The sequence below is a fragment of the Octopus bimaculoides genome, chromosome 9 (assembly GCF_001194135.2).
Source record: "Octopus bimaculoides isolate UCB-OBI-ISO-001 chromosome 9, ASM119413v2, whole genome shotgun sequence".
In the NCBI taxonomy this organism is placed as follows: domain Eukaryota; kingdom Metazoa; phylum Mollusca; class Cephalopoda; order Octopoda; family Octopodidae; genus Octopus; species Octopus bimaculoides.
Genome location: NC_068989.1, coordinates 30,472,091 through 30,485,591, shown reverse-complemented (window position 1 = coordinate 30,485,591; position 13,501 = coordinate 30,472,091). Strand labels below are relative to the sequence as shown.

The following is a 13,501-nucleotide window of genomic DNA, read 5'->3' as shown; positions in this document are numbered from 1 at the left end:
TGGTAACGATTACACTCAAATGGTGCTTTTTACATGCCATCTGCATAGAAGTCAGTCCAGCGGCACTGGCAACGACCTCACTCGAATGTTTTGTTCATGTGCCACCGGCACAAGTGCCAGTAAGGCGACACTGGTAACGATTACACTCAAATGGTGCTTTTTACATGCCACCAGCATGAAAGCCAGGCAGCTGCTCTGGCAGTGATCTCGCTTGCATGGTGCTGTTAGCACTCCACTGGCACGGGTGCCAGTCATGGAATTTGGTTCAATTTCGATTCACTTGCCCCAACAGGTCTTCGCAACCAGTGTTTAGTGTCCAATGAAGGAAGGTTGGTTCAATGTCGAATTCGATTTCGATTTCGATTTCACTTGCCTCAACAGGTCTTCACAAGTAGGGTTTTGTGTCCAAAGAAGGAAAGGTACACATAAGTGGGCTTGCCAGCCACACTACCATAGCAATTACTAAAGTAATTTCACATTGGTCACCCAGAGATTTCAAGAATGAAATCGTTAATGAGAAGTTATATGTATTGACCAAGAATGGACTGAGACATTAAAGAACTAGTGAAAGCATGCAGAGCTTGTGCTCTAGCAGCAAAATCACCTTCCACAAAATGGCAACCATGGCCAAAAACAGATATCCTGTGGTCCAGACTGCATGTTGATTTCACAGATCCACTTAACAGTTCATATTACCTTGTTGTGGTAGACAGTTTTTTTAAGTGGCTTCAAGTACATAAGTGTAAATAAACCCAACAAATTGTTCAGCAGATATGGTATTCCTGTTACCATTATGTCTGACAATGGAACTCAGTTTACTGCAAATGAGTTCAAACAATTATATAAAATTTTCTCTATCAAATATGTAACCACCCCACCATAGCATCCTAGATCAAATGGTCAAGCAGAGCATTTTATTGATACTTTTAAGGGGGCTTTAAAAAAGGCAGACAATGAGGTAATGACCTAGCACTTCAACATTTTCTAAGAGTATACCATGTAACACCTAATCCTATTACCCAGTCTGGAATGTCACTCACAAGAAAATAACATTTTAATATTCAATTTTTTATATCTTCTATCTGTCAAAAAATTTATCTCTCTATCCACATTGACAAATACATTGATGTGTGGATGAAAGAAGGAAGAGTAATAATAATAAACTTGTCATAGAGAGATAGATTTTTCAATCAAAGTGAAATAACTTTACAAAATAGCCATGGATGTTATTAGTTCTAAAAACAAACAACTGAACTGAAATGAAATTATATAATCTTGGATGACAAACAACTTAGACTTTGTTACTGAATAGTATAATGGTGGCAGTGGTGAATGGATAGTGAAAAGTATAGATTCTTCTTTAATTTAATTAGATTTTTTAATATCATCTATCACTTAATGCGTGTGCATAAGTGCAATTATTTATCATCTGCTTACTTGAATTGATATTTGCTTATACAATATGGATGACAGACAATGTAAGCTAACAAGAGAAAGAATGAGATGGCATAGACAATGATGTAAAGAGAAGCAGAGGGACAAATTACTAGGAGAGCACAGTAGCAATAAAGCGAGCATTTACAAAAGATAAAGGAACATATAGAATATAAAATGTAAATGAAAGAGAATGTCAAAAAGACAAAGTTACATTGGTGACATGAATATTTTCTGTAATCATTGTGAAGCTCTTAGATATATAAATGAACATCTGAACCACTGAGAGAATGAGAAAATCATGCTCCTTCAATTACGGCATTATCCAGGAAGAATCAAAATCAAATCAAATCACAATCAAATGGAAATTGTAGTTGTGGCCATTACCAGTCCTGGTGGCACGCAATGAGCACCATTCATGCATGGGTTGCTGTCAGAGCTGCCTGACTGGTTCCCGATGCTGGCGGCATGTAAAAAGCACCATCTGAATGTGGTCGATGCCAGCCCTCCCCGGCTTAACTGCCTCCTGTGCTGGTGACACATAAAAAGCACCATCAGAACATGGCTGATGCCAGTGGCATGTAAAAAGCACCCACTACACTCTTGGAGTGGTTGGCATTAATTAGAAAAGGAATCCAGATCAGATTGGAGCCTGGTGTGGCCTCCTGGTTTACCAGTCCCCAGTCAAACCGTCCAACTCATGCCAGCATGAAAAACAGATGTTAAACGATGATGATGATGATGATGATGAACCAAAAGGTATTTTAAAGTGAAAATAATGCAGAATATACAATCTATAAAGGAATATAAATTTTTATAGCTTTATATAAACTTACAACTATTTAAGAAGTTTCGTATTTACTGTGGAATTTCCATGGGTACTGCTAGTTATTATTATTGAAAACATTGCGCAGTATCCAATATTGTGATGTTGTAGATTGAAGATACTGTGTGTACTGGGAGTTTGTACTGTCCATCAAGTATGCCTGAAGTTCCAAGTAACGCTGATTTTTTGCTGTACACCAAGCTTGTAGAGTATTTCTAATGTCCAGATGTTTCTTCAGATTGGATGGCATATTACCCAATGCTCCAATGATAACAGGAATAACCTTTATGTTTGACTCTCATGGCTGCTACATTGTGGCAATCTTAATTCTCAAGTCTCTATATTTGTCTGCCCCTTCTCTTTCTTTCATGATAATATGTTGATTTGTTGATTGCAGACATGAAAAGGTAGCTCAAAACCTTCACTGGCTACTCTGCCAGAAGTACGGATACAAAGTTAAGGGTGCTTTGCACCAACATGTATCAGAAAAGGTAATTGATGAAAACAAGAAGATAAAAATCCTCTGGGACTTTGACTTCCAGACAGACAAGGTGTTAGAGCACTGAAGGCCAGATATAGTAACCTTTAGGAGGAACAAACAAGAGTGCCCAGCAAAATTTCAGGGCCAGTTAATCACTAAAGGAATTCAATCACAAATCTTACATTGGCTGCTAAAATTATGCATGAAAGTTTGATTTTCCATGGTACTTTTAGTTATGTCATTTGCAATTTCTTTTAATCATGATCCACTATCATTACTATTTTTAGCTATGTCAATAAGAATTTCCTTTGATCATGATCCACTATAATCACATTTAACATAATAGCACACAAAAACATTTGCATGTTTCCAGTAATCCCCTATCATCATCATCACCATCACCATCATCATCACCATCATCATCACCATCACCATCATCATCATCATTGTTTAACGCCCGCTTTCCATGCTGGCATGGGTTGGACGGTTTGACTGAGGACTAGCAAGCCAGAAGGCTGCACCAGGCTCCAATCTGATCTGGCAAGGTTTCTACAGCTGGATGTCCTTTCTAATGCCAACCACTCCAAGATTGTAGTGGGTGCTTTTTATGTGGCACTGGCACGAAGGCCAGTCAGGCAGTACTGGCATCAATCACACATGAATGGTGCTTTTTACATGCCACAGGCATGGGAGCTAGTCAGGCACTACTGGCATCAGACATGACAATAACTTCACTTGACTCAACAGGTCTTCGCAAACACAGTTTATTGCCCAATGAAGGGTACTCTTACATGGGCCTGTTATGCTGCACTGGCATAGGCCACAGTTATGGTCTCACTTGGCTTGCTGGGTCTTCTCAAGCACAGCATATCGCCAAAGGTCTCGGTCACTCATCATTGTCTCCGTGAGGCCCAATGTTCGAAGGTCGTGCTTCACCACCTCATTGTACAAATCCATTTTATTCTCAATAACCTGGGATTTTTAATTTGACTTATTTGTATGATGTGGAGAATCAGAGCAGTGGTGGAAGTGAATGATATATCATCATGAAGATGTTAGCAGAATTAACTGCCCTGGGGGTACTCATGTTGCATCCCCTCACCTTGTGGTAAAATTTTTGTCCAAACTTGTAACACAAACTTCAATAATTTATAGACAAAGTTAGATGGAATTTTTTGGTTTGACTGTTTTTCAAAAGCATTTATGTATGCTTCCACCCTCTCATCATGGTCAATACTGGGGTATAGTGAAGAAACATCCATGGTTGTCAAAAAACAGTTTTCAACAGTACTTTGGGTTTTGAAAAATTGTTGATTTTATACACATAATCAAAAATATCCCAAATATAGGGATTTATTTTTTTGCTACAGGGAGAAGAAAGTCATTCAGCCACAAATTTTGGCTGTGCAACTTTTATACCCACTGTAAATTGGCCACAATGGAGGAAACTTTCCAAACTTTGTGTATTTTTTGGAAGGCCATGAAATATAGGTGTTTTTTGTTCTGACCACAAAATCCTAGATTCAGTGTCATGAAATTGTTTATTTTTTATTTACAAAATTATTTTGTCAAGTTCCTCTCTGTAATTGGAGTTTGGATCAACAGTTTGGATTTAAGTGACAAAACTTCATAAAAAATTTTGTCACTTAAAACTGCTTTACAAGTTGAAATATGCTCCTCCTTGTCCATAATTACAATAGCACACCTACCCTATCTGCCATTTTAATAACAACAGAATCATTGTTAGCTAGATGATGCACTAATGGAGTGCATTATGCTGAGAGTTTATGAGGCTATCCCAGGTCTTCTTTCTACTTGTTATCAGGCTTTCCTTAAAGCATGTCTGACAGGATTCAAGAAATTCTAGCAGGACACATTCCTGAGCTTCATCCAAATACCAATTTGGATTTTTTTCAGTCCAATTATGCCAGATTTGATCATCATCATTTTCAGTAAACATGGGGTTTTCTGATTCTGTGATACCATTTTTTTCAAAAACATATTCCTTAAGCTTGTGACAGTGAACAAACTGAAATAATCCTTGAGCTAGTTTATTTTTGTCTAATCTCTAGACAAAGATATTGTCTGAATAAAGTTTTATAACTGACTTATTTTCTAATATGATAGATTTCTAATGTGAGCAAATGTTTTCCACAGTATTACTCTCATTAGATTTCTGATTGTCTTTTAATTTTAGTAGTAATTCTTCACTTAAAAATGTAGAACTTATTGAGTGACAAAAATTGTGAATAATTATATGAGAGGTCATAACATTTTGTCATATTTCTAGGAGTAACTCATTTCTGGGTGAGTGAGAAAAAGTGAGTGATTTCTTTGGTTTTTGTTGGCATCTGATCAATTTTAACTTTTGGGAAAGGAACAAATTTGTTGTGCTCAAGGCAAAATTTAAAATGTTACCAATTGCAAAAAAAAAAAGCAAAAATTGATGATATTTTATCTAAAAAGGAACACTAAATATTCTTAGTCATACTTGGAATTTCCATATTTCTGGGTTTTTTTATTTTTGATTTTGAACCTAAGGAAGACTGACATAGTGTCAAAATATTGTTTTGTTCAATAAACAAAGTCAATTTCTATCTATTACAAATTATATCATACTCTTCTTATTGCTTTCTTTAATTTTGTGAAGGCAATGAGCTGGCAGAATCATTAGCATACCGGGCAAAATACTTAGTGGCATTTCGTCTGCCCTTACATTTTGAGTTCAAATTCTGCTGTGGCCGACTTCGTCTGTCATCCTTCCAGGGTTGATAAATAAGTACCAGTCAAGCACTGAAGTTGTTGTAATCAACTAACTCCCTCCCCCAAAATTTCAAGCTTTGTGCCTATAATAGAAAGGATTATTATTATCACAACTTTCTTATTTCTTTATTGCCCAGAAGGGGCTAAACATAGAGGGGACAAACAAGGACAGACAAAGGGATTAAGTCAATTACATCGACCCCAGTGCGTAACTGGTACTTAATTTATTGACCCTGAAAGGATGAAAGGCAAAGTTGACCTCGGCGGAATTTGAACTCAGAACGTAATGGCAGACGAAATACCGCTAAGCATTTTGCCTGGTGTGCTAACCTTTCTGCCAGCTTGCTGCCTTTCACAACTTTCTTGTTGCTTTGTTTTGTATTGTGTTGAGTCAACAGTTTTGCAATATTTTGGTAACTTATTTGCTTTATTCATCAAGTTAGAACAAAAGCAGCTTAGCATTCTGTTATAAAGCAGTCTTTTTCCACTGTTGTAGCTGTCTTTGTACAATGGTTGTCACTCTGATAGATATTGTTATAATCAATAGGATGTTTTTACCTGGCGCTGTACAACCCCCAGTCATACATTGTTGATCGTTATAATGCCCACTCAGTATCACATTATTACTAGATAATACAGACACGACTATCAACACATTCTACATGTACTCTCCGTACTCTCTCAATACTGACCGATGTCACCTTACTTATAGGGACTGCCTCATTCCACTCAGCACGTGGGAGGGGTGTACTATTATACAACATCTTCCCTTTTAAGTTTTTCTTAAGAAGTGTCATTTTATTCAGCAATGATATTTTTATTCACCCCCACCTCCCTTTTTTGAAGCTTTTTTTTGGCGGGGGAACAGTTTAATATTCTTTTTAACAAGAATTCACACTTTTCCTCCACACCGAAGGGAAACTGCTTAAATTTAATATAAGCCATGGCGTGTGTTAATTTTTAACAAATGTGAGCACATGCGACTAAAACCTCGTTTGCCCTTGTTGAAAAATCTGTGCAAACTCTTCATTTATCCTTCTTCTTTTACATGTACACCGTCAGTGCTGCCCAGTCTGCATTGTCATTCTTTTCAATTATACCAAGACTTTCCAGTTATTTGTTAACCTGGCCTATTTCTGCAAGTGGTACATTTCTTTTTGATTTAAATATTTGCATTTCACTTTGTTTTACTGCAATCTTTTTGCTTCAGTCCTTCAGCCACATATGAGCCTTTGATTGAGGCAACTATATTTCTACACAAAACACTTATGGGCTTCTTCCATAAATTGAATAATTCTATCCAGTCTGTGACAAATAAATTAAGTGATTCTGTCAACACATGTATCTTTGCCTTTTTGTTTGACCTTGAAATGTTACGTTACATATGCATTCACTGATAAAATATAATCTTTTTCCTGTAACACCATGTGCTACCCTTTTAGATTTAATTAATTTCAGCTTACCGATATGTTTCCGCATTTTTTCGTTTATAATAATCATGTCACTATCTGTGTCAAAGTTCAATTTTACTTTTGTATTTTCAATTTTCAAATGTATGAATTTTCTATTCATACATTACCCTTTTTTTTTAATGACAAACTATTTTTTTTTACCATTTTTCTGATGTTTTATCATCTTCATCCTACAGTGAGTTTATATGTCCTATATTACTACAATGAAAATACTCCACTTTTTTAAATGGACAATTTTTCCTCAGGTGTGTACCACCACATGCAAAACATGGGTTTGTACCCTGATGCTTGTTGTGTTTCTTAGAAATACTTTATTCAGACTATCCAACACTGGTTTTACTTAGAAACAAGCTTTATGCTCAATTTCCTCTCTGTGTCATGTCTTAATTTAAGTATCCTTTCACATTCTTCAAACACTTTTTGCAGGGTTACATTCTGGCTTTGCCCCAGCTTTGCAAGAATTCTAGTTCTGACTTCTGCATCCTTTTTGGCAGTTAGTCCCTGTGTAAAACCAGGCATTTAAACATATCTGGAGTTAATTCATCTGAAGCCACTTTTCTGTCAGTTCTTTCATCCCACACTGATACCAGTTCTTGTCTTTCAAGGCAAAGAACCCCTTCACTGAAGCTTTGCCTCTTTTTGATTGATGAAGCATCATGTGAACAGAAAGTGATTCATGGATCAGAACAAATAATAATCCCAGGAAGCTAAGTCTGGACTGTATGCTGGCTGTAGTATCAGTTCCTGGAGTTTATTCTAGTTTATTCAAATGTTATGAAGTCTTGCATTGTCTAACTGAAGAAGAGCTCACTAGCTCACAGTGCCAGGTATTTTTGCCATACAATGGCATAAATTCACTCCAGCTGTTTGGAGTGTAGGTTGAGATCAATGATTCAACCATCTGGAACAAACTTGCTGTGAGTTATCCCCTCATAACTCCACTGGACACAGAGCGTTACCTTGTGTACAAACACCCAAGTTTGGTGACAAGTTTCAGAAGCTGGCCTTTGCTTAAATACTGCTTATGCACATTAGGATTGCAGAAAAATATATCCCTCAGGTTATTAGTTGTGTGTTATTTACTTTGTGAGTTCACAATACTTCATCAAACAAGAGGAGGTGGAAGCTTCAGTCAAGGAATTCTTCAGCTCAAAGGACAAGAACTGGTATTAGTATGGGATCGAAGAACTGGCAGAAAAGTAGCTTCAGATGGTGCAACATGATTGCCTCTTCTTTGAATGCTAGGATGCTTTGTTGTAATTTGACAAATAAAGCAAATAAGTTACCAAAATATTGCAAAAATTTTTACTCACTCACCCAGAGACTTCAAGTAACAGCAAGGTGAACATTTTACCATGAGAGTTATTTATGATTAGCAATGATATATTGTAAAGAAAGGAGATCAGATTTTGAGAACTAAGATTCCCTTAACTTTGTTATATTTCCATTTTGAAAGAGTTTAAAAAAAATAAGTTGTTTTTTAATCAGGTTGACAGGGTTTTTCTTAGGATGTGTGCAGTACCTTTGAGAACAATTCTTTTGTAGTTCTGCTATTTTGAGGTTTCCTAGTATTTGGCCATAGTTTTTAAGAGTGCCATTTGGTATTGTCCCTAAAACTCTGATAATCACAGGTCCAGTTGCCACATTTTTGAAGCCTCTATTTCACAGTCCTTGTATTTACCTAACTTTTTAAATGTTTTTACAGAAGCATTGTAGTCTAATAGGACTGACATATTTATGAACAAATAAGTTTTGTCAATGTGATTTTTTTTTACCTATTATCATTTTTATAATTTTTTATTATTGCTATATGTGATCTGATTTGAAATATGTTTGGAGTAGTTTTATTTATGCTTTTATTCAGTTGAAGACAGTCTGACAACTGTGACTACTTCTTTTGACAACAAATAATTTCTCCAAATTAATATCAGCCTGTAGGAAACACACACATATATAATGCTACATGACAGATATAGGTAACAAGTTTATGAAATCAGTGGAATTAGGAAATAAATGAGGTATGCATAATCATTTGAAACACTTAGTTAAAAATGAGAACTAGCCATTAAAGGCATCACTTGAGTATCCAGATAGTGAATAGATGATGTTTGATTAATAAAAAAAAAATGTCTGGTGTTGACATTGCGAGGTACCTATAGAGGAAAGTCAAGAAGTGATGGGAACAGGTCTGAAGGTGGTTGGCTTCATAGATCATATGATCTAATATTAAGTTGAATAGAGTGACATGCTGTAATGTTGACCTGTCTAATTCAAAATGCCTTATGAATTATTAATTGCCATTAAGGACACCATATTTCATTATGCAGCCATAATACACTATGAGGTATGTTAAAGGCTTATAAGTCAATACTGTGCCTCACCTGTGTTAGCAGTGCTATTAATCATTTTTTAAAGTTATCTCTTCAGATTTTCTATAGAAATTAAAGCCAGCATTGATTTGTTACAACGTTTCATATACAAATATGCTTAATGTAAACAATGCAGTTAAAGATAGCATGACAAAATATGGTGTTCTTACCAGCAATTAATATGCATGTTGCCTGGAATGTGCTTATTATGTAAAACTGGTGTATCCAATAATGTTACACTGCTATATTTGGTGGCTATTTTAGCAACGTGTTCATAGATGGTGAATGGGTTGCATGTGGTGCTAAAGAAGGCGAAAATACTCCTGAAATATGGCATTGACTTATTTGTATACGAGACATTGTAACAAATCAGTGCTGGCTCTAATTTCTATAGAAAATGTGTAGAGATAACTTTAAAAAGTGACTTATGAATTATGTTTATTATCATTAAGCTTATAGAATTTTTTTTATTCAAGTTGTATCCCTAAGAAACATTTTCTAAAGTTATGCAATAACTGTATCATTAAAAAATGCCTTGTTTAAGATCTAGACATGGCGTAAATTTTCCTTTTCTATGATCAACTACTATTTAATTTAATAATTAAGTTACAAGAATTAATTTAAATTTCATTTTTACTGTCATTTCACCTTTGAAAGGCATTAATGTCATACATTTTAATTCTTTTCTATATAATTTATGTTCTACTACTAAGTCAATTTAATGTACTTTGTAAACATAGTGCTGCATATAATAGTTTTTAGGTCCTTATCTTTTCTAAAATAAGAAGCAATGAGTTTAAAAGAAAATCCCATATATGAAATGATATCATTAATCATTTGGCTTGGTTTGTTAAACCAGATCATTTGTTTTTATACTTCATTTTGAGTGTAATTAGTTGCAGGAAAACTGTTGTAAGAATCTGTCTACTACGACTACCTAACTGCTACCAAGTAGAGACTGTTAAAACCTGTTACGTATCTGCCTCAGGTAAGCAAGCCATAACACTTGGGTTATTTTAAGAGTCCTCTAGGTAAATGCTAATATGAGTGGCAAGTAAAAACTAGGTATATTTGTAACTTACTTGGTGTAGTGGTTGGATACATTCTTATCAACTTGTGCTTGCTGTCTGTTCTTTAGTTTTTATTATAGTAATTCTGTTACACTTTAGCCATTTTCTTCGTTCAAGTCAATATGATAGTTACAATTTAACTGGATACGATAATAGTTAATCCCATGTACATACTTGTTTTTACTGGTTTGTGTGATTGAGGAACTCAAAAAGATTGTTTTGGCATTACAGTTGGACAGTTACCTTCTAATATTTGTTTAATAGTAACTTCTGAACTTATTTTCTATAGTTCTTTTAGTTTTTATCTTCACATCTAATTTTGTAAGTACATTCTTATAATTTCTTCCATTTGCTTCCTTCCTTAATTTTGTGTGCATTTACTTTTTATTTGCTTTTGTTCTGTGTTATTTTAAATATGAAATAGTTAAAACTTCAATATGAGTAAAATATTCACCAGTAATAATTATTTTAGTTTAAGGGATATCCTCTCTCAAAACAAATTTTCACAGTAAACATACTTTCATTGTCCCAGTTTTAAAACAAATTCTCACTTTTTACCAGAAAGACTGTTTATGAAAGCTACGAACATATTTTTATCAGTAGACCATGAGTTGACTGTTCTCTACAGAGATAGTCCACCAATTTTTTGGTGCTGAAGTACTGCAATAACATTCTTGCTGCTCTGTTGCTAGCGACAGCTAAGTTACATAATTTATTTTAAGATTACACTCAAAGCAGCATATAACTTTTAATTAGTGTTTTATCCAAGCTTAACTTGACTTACCTCTGTTTCTTTCTAAATAAATATTAAATCAATATTTATGATTTAGGGCATTCCTTAAGTCTTAGTTTTCTTCATTATTTTATCATATCTGATAATGTTTGCAGCATCAGGCTGTTAGTGATGACATTTTTAATTTCTTGATTGCAAGAAATTAATAATTTTATATGTAAATATTTTATATGTAAAAATTATTTGCCATGTATTCAAATATTCCTGTGAATAAGATCTCCTAACATGAGTAAATCATTTTTTATCTTTAATGATCCAGTTAAAGATTTTATCTTTAATGATCCAGTTAACAATCCAGTTACTTTTGAAATTTTATATAGTAGATAGAATGTTTTTTTTTAATCTCCTTTTCACAATTAACTCAGTTTATTGTGGATTAATCCTATTTTGCTCTTGCATATAATTTTTCAATATTTTACTGTGATATATTGTTATACATGATTTCATCAACATCATTTAAACTAAATATTTCTACTATGTCTGAGATATTAAAAGCTTGGATTCTGAATTTACAAATGAACTGTAATTAATTTAGATTGGCCATATTTGGCACCATGGTCAATGAAAATCAGATACAAATGTTGCTGTCTGTTCTTCATAATCAGTGTACATATTGTTTTATTAGTTGTTACAATTTTGTAATACAAAAACATGAAATTATTCGGCAAACTCTTTGTGTCATATCTGAGTTACCCATTCAGTTGACCTTATTGTAGATGGCACTCATCAACATCATTGAACATGGCTTTAAGCTTGAATATGTAATCTTGTTTACCATACATATGGTGTGTGTGTGTGTGTAGTTAGCTGTGTTCTATTTCCACAATATGCTTAAAGAGCTTTGCTTGCATTTACTTAATCCCTATTTTGCTTCATTATATATATATATATAAAATGATGAAATAATATAATGATAATTATATATATATATATTATGAACAATTTATTTAGCTTACATCTGTTTTAAATAGTTTAGCACAATGCAGTTGTTGCATGTTGATGATGTTGATGTCCAATATTTTAAACCCAAGTTTGTCCCCATTAACGAGGGTGGCCAGATCTATCTCACTCTTACAGCAACCGCTCTCACACCATCTCACCATCTCACCTGGTTTTGGATGTCCTCCTTAGCTTATGCTCATGGTTGGTCAGTACAAGCAGTTCCACTGTTACCAAAATTCAGAAATTTGTCTGATGGGTGAAAATTTATTTGACCACCAGACAATATTCACCAGCAACAACTGGAAGTGTAAAAAACTATCAAAAAGATTACTCAACAATTGTCCAGAAATCAAATTGTGAGGATATTTCTGATGTTTGTTGTGGGGGAGTAATGTGGTCACAGGTAAGGTAGCATAAATCACCTCCCAGCTAGCAGACCTACTTTGTGACCCTAGAGTGTGTAAGAGGTGGAGGTGCATAGCTTAGCGGTTAGGTTGTTGGCTTATGATTGTAAGTTCCCGAGTTCAATTCAACAACGTGTTGTGCCCTTGAGCAAGACACTTTATTTCACATTACTCCAGTCCACTCAGCTGGCAAAAATGAGTCATACCCGTATTTCAAAGGTCCAGCCTTGTCACATTCTGTGTCATGCTGAATCTTCCTGAGAACTACAATAAGGGTACACACATTAGTGGAGTGCTCAACCACTTGCATGTTAATTTCATGAGCAGACTGTTCCATTGATTGGATCAACTGGAATGTAACAGATGGAATACCAGTTTAGTTGTGAAGGCACATGACTTAGTAGTTAGGGTATTCAACTAATGAGTTCAAAAACTGGTGGTGCATTGTGTCCATGAGCAAGACACTTTATTTCACATTGCTCCAGTGTACTCAGCTGGCAAAAACGTGTAGTATCTGTATTTCAAAGGGCCAACCTAGTCACACTCTGTGTCATGCTGAATTTCTCGGAGAACATTAAGGATACATGTGTTTGTGGAGTGCTCAGCAACTTGCACTTTAATTTTACAAGTAGGGTGTTCCATTGATTGGATCAACTAGAACCCTCATTGTAATTGATAGAGTGCCAGAGTGAGTAGGCAAGGGAAAAGAGATACAAATAGAAACAGAAAAGGAAAAAGAAAAAGAGGAGGCACCTAATAGGGGTAGTATTGCTCTAGAAATTAAAGCAGAACTTATTAATTTAGAGTTTAATTAAAGAGTGGTTAGGAGAATTATTATAAACTATGTAATTATAACAGATATGGCTAAATCAATAAATAAAATGTATAGATGGAAAAATACTTAGTGATACTTAGGTATATGTATATATATATATATATATATATAT

The 13,501-nt window shown here is 34.7% G+C and overlaps 1 protein-coding gene across 10 annotated transcripts in view; it reads left to right on the top strand.

The window, feature by feature from the left end:
- The window catches only part of LOC106875847 (coiled-coil domain-containing protein AGAP005037), an 877,187-nt gene that overhangs the window by 370,462 nt on the left and 493,224 nt on the right, over positions 1-13,501 (top strand). The window contains exon 1 of one of the 10 annotated variants that reach the window (XM_052970544.1): positions 10,157-10,333. The exons of 8 other annotated variants lie outside the window; for them this stretch is intronic. The gene's annotated coding sequence lies outside the window, so the exon portion shown is untranslated. One more of the 10 variants, XM_052970542.1, reaches the window with a different exon arrangement.